Genomic DNA, 4478 nt, shown 5'->3' on the forward strand with positions numbered 1-4478 from the left:
TCACAGAAGGTTACACAAGGTCTGTCTCCTAACGACATGAGTCATTGTAAAATGATAATAAAACCGTTTTGAAGAACTGATGTTGAGAAATGTTCCATTGCTGCGTTCTACCCGAATGCCATTGGGGTATGTTGTAATATTTAGGGAAAATAATGACAGTATGAAAGAGGCAAAAACTGAGCATGTAAAAATCAGCTTTAATGAGCAAACAGAAGAATGTGTGAATGTGTTACGGGAGTAAGTTGTGTCACTTGCGCTTAAGTTGCACTTTAAGCAAGGAGAAGAAGAGATTGAGACAAAATAATATTCTCAATTATATTTAAATTATGTATGTTTCCTATCACCTGCAGTACATTATAAAATGGAATATGATTTAAAGGGGTCATATGATGCAATTTCAAGCTTTCCTTTCTCTTGTTACAAGCTGTTCGTGAATAGATAAGATCCCTAATGTTGCAAAGACTAAAGTCTCAAACCCAAAGAGATATTCTTTATAAAAGTTAAGACTGGTCCATGCACCCCTAAAACGCCTTGTTTAAACACGCCCCCACATGTCTACGTCACGATGTGGGAAGATTTGCATAACACCACCCAAATGTTCACGCAAAGAAAGAGGGAGTAACTTTATTGTTGCTGCCGCCGCCGCCATGTCGTGGAGATGCTGTGTGTTTCGTTGTGAAAGTGAAACTACTTTGTTTGGTCTTCCAAAAGAGGACACGACTAGAAATCAGTGGTTAAGTTGTATTTACAACACTGTTCCAGAACAGTTCAACCCAAATATTCAGATGTGTGCAGCACATTTTATGGAGGACTGTTTACTGATCCTGGGAGAGTAGACTACAATGCCGGCTGTTCTGACTCACAGACTGAAAGTACGTTTTCATATTTAAAGAATTTGCCACTGATGATTCAAACGCGAGTTTTGGGCAGTGTAGAGTAGCGCTTGTTGTTAGTCATTTCTCTGATCACAAATGCAGACATGGTTTTATGTTTACGCGGCACGATGCAACGCAACACGTAAAAACAGTATAAGTCATTATAATCAGTAATTATGTCCCCACTGGATGCAACAAATGCCTAGTTTATAATGGGTTTTAATGTTTTTGTCTGTTATTATATCATTAGTATTAGTATTATAAGTATTATTGTTGTTGTTGTTGTAAAAATGCATAAAGTTACAAATAGGGTTAGGCTGTGGGTTAGGGTTAAGTTTATATACAAGCATATATACAAAAGTGTGTGTGTGTGTGTGTGTGTGTGTGTCTGTGTGTCTCTCTCTCTCTGTGTGTGTGTGTGTGTGTGTGTGTGTGTGTGTTTTACAGCTCGGTGCTCTCCACTACATTGTTGTATTTTATTGTTGGCTGTTGAATGATGGTGAATTTTTCATGATTGTTATCAACATGTACTTAAAATATGTATGATATTAAAAATACACACTTGGTTAAAACAACTGTATTACACATTGCAAATAGGTAAACATGATATGAGGAGGTCATTGACTGTTAAAAATCAGGTGACACTGCCCTCTTGTGTTGAACAGGTGACATGACACTTGTCAATGTATTCAACATTTCTGAGATTGGAGTGTCCACAGGCGCACATATGAGGGTTGCCCTCCCTAAAAATAAAAAAACAAGCTGTGTATTGTAAATAATACAATGATATATACTTAATATAATTGAATAAGTAGTAAAACAATATAAACGCAAACGAACGGTGACCCAAAAAAAAAATTTTTTGAGTCCCCATCCCTTGTCTCACAGTGGTTTGGTCCACTGCCTGCTTTCCCCCTTTACCTCACTGATACACACACCAGTCCAGTGGGAGACCAAGTTCTTCAGTAGTTGTGGAACTCCAGTAGGCTGTCAAGGCTATTTTATTCACTTTAAACATCAGGTGAAGTTATTCTTTTCTCTCTAATACAGATCATGCTCAGTCATGAAAAAAAAATTATGATAACCAATGTATTTTTCTATGAGTCCACTATTTTAGCAATTATAATGTTAGCTTGCTCGGCAGCTTGTTTAAAACCGTAGATTGTTGAATAGCAAGTAACCAATTACAAATAACACAGCCAGGGGCGTTTACGGTATGGGGGGCTTGCGGGGCCCCACGTAATTGCATGCTTTGCGTGGTAAATGCTACTGAACATGGTGATAAGCCAATGTGTGAACTGATATTAGGCCAATATTGTAGATCTACCGCTGTGTTGGGTTTTGCTCAATATGATGTAACATTTTGTGTTGTTGGCCAGATACAATGACAGGGAAAAGAAGATGGACATAAGATAATTTTTCAGTGCAGCAAAATACCAATTACAGAAAAGTCCCCATAGTACAATTTTGGCTGCATTATTTGTGTCCCCTTCAAAAATTGCTCTTGAGAAATTTTATGTTTATTGTCCCCACCTGTTCGATGAAATATACGCCCATGGGAGTAGCTAATGTTAAAGCAGGATGCCTCTCTAACAGGAAATGAAAATAAGTCATTAGTTGTTCCCCTTCAGGAACTTGAGCTGCGTCGAGATTCGCTTTGGCAACGCCCCTACGTGACCGCGTTCTGAAGCACGTGTCAAATCAGCCCAATGGAGCAGCGAGACGTCACGAGACATAAGCACCAGAAAGTATAAAAGAGCATCCGGTAGAGCGCAAACCAGCTTCTGCTCTTCAGTAGCGCTCTGTGTATGTGTCTGTCGATTTACTGTTGTCTGTCAGCACAAGCATTTAAAAACATATCATGAAAAAGTCTAAGTCTATGACGAGCGATCGGCATTACAAACGCTGTGTTCCTCCCTGCCCACGATATCTGGCGGCGGGGGATACACACGATCTGTGTGTCGTTTGTTTGGGAGCGGATCATGCATGGTCAGCTCTTGAGGGAGCTGATTGTCATGACTGCGAGTTGCTCCTGGTGCGCACGCTCCGCTCTCGCCTGGCCGTGTTTGATGAGAGCGGCCAGGCTCGCGATCCCTTTTCGGCGACGCAGTCAACACTGTCGTCGAGAGGTTTCAGGTAGGTGAGGAAGCAAGCGGCGGCGTTTCAACATTTCCTCCCTCATCACTCCCAGGCCCATGGGGCTGCTGAGCAGGAGCAGCCCCAGCCATCAAGCTCCTCATACCGCCAGTCACAAAAGCAGAGCCTTGCAACCCGCACCCTGCCACAAAAAGAACGGGGGTCGGGGCGACGCTCTCAGTCGGGGTCTTCTAGACTGAAGACAGATCTGCGGACCGTTATTTTGTCGAAGAGGACCTCGACTAAGCGGTCCTGACACCAACATCGTCAGGCCCTTGAGGGCAGCCCCACCTGGGGAGGAAAGGATAACACCTCAGTATACGGTGCCCGATCCTCCTCAGTGCCCTCACGGAGAGTCTAAGTCTATGGCGAGCGAATGGCATTACAGACGTTGTGTTCCTCCCTGCCCACGATATCTGGCGGCGGGGGATACACACGATCTGTGTGTCGTTTGTTTGGGAGCGGATCATGCATGGTCAGCTCTTGAGGGAGCTGATTGTCATGACTGCGAGTTGCTCCTGGTGCGCACGCTCCGCTCTCGCCTGGCCGTGTTTGATGAGAGCGGCCAGGCTCGCGATCCTGCTGGCAGCGGTCCCGCTGTTGCCGAGGCACAGCGCAGACTGTTGTCATGGGGATCGCAAGAGGATTTAGCTTTTCTCTGTCCTCACCCGCTAGATCCGCAGCTCTCTCTCAGGGTTCCGGTGCTTCAGGGCTCAGTGAGCTCCAATGAGCGAAATTCCCAGCTGCCGCCTGGCGACGGCACGGGAGAGCTCGCCCCCTCGAGTGAGGGTACTACAGCAGTCAGGTCGGTCGTTCCCTGCCGGTCATCCGCTTCCTCACCCGCTAGATCCGCAGCTCTCTCTCAGGGTTCGGAAGCCCACGCTGCGGTTTCTTCCACCCGGAGAGAGAGCCAGACACTTCATCTATCTTCCTCCGAGGAACTCGACAGGTGGACTCGCCACCGTAGTCCCTCGCGTATGAGGAGCTCGTGGAGGTTGTGACTCGTGCTGTAGCCAAGTTAAATATCGATTGGCCAGCCGAGAAACAGGACGCTCGTCCTAAAAGCAAATTAGACAAGCGTTTCCTGAGGGCTAGATCACAGCCTTCACGACAGGGCCTTCCGTTTTTTCCCGAATTCCATGCCGAGGTGTCAAGATTGTGGGAAAAACCGTATTCTTCCTGTATCTACAGCCCCAGAGTCTCTAATTATTCCAATATCATGGGGCTGAATGAGAAGGGATATGGGGCGATGCCAATGGTGGAGCAGACGCTCACGCGCTATCTCTCCCCATCCTCAGCATTGTCCCTGAAGGCCCCGAAGCTTTCCACCAGGCCTGTTAAGCTGACATCTAGTCTGGTTGGGAAAGCTTATACGGCAGCGGGTCAGGCTGTCGCATGCTTGCACACCATGGCGGTGTTACAAGCGTACCAGGCTGACCTGCTCAAGGACCTGGATGACAGGGAGGA

The sequence above is a fragment of the Sinocyclocheilus grahami genome, unplaced genomic scaffold (genome assembly GCF_001515645.1).
Source record: "Sinocyclocheilus grahami isolate Dianchi unplaced genomic scaffold, SAMN03320097.WGS_v1.1 scaffold666.1, whole genome shotgun sequence".
NCBI classification, from domain to species: Eukaryota; Metazoa; Chordata; class Actinopteri; order Cypriniformes; family Cyprinidae; genus Sinocyclocheilus; species Sinocyclocheilus grahami.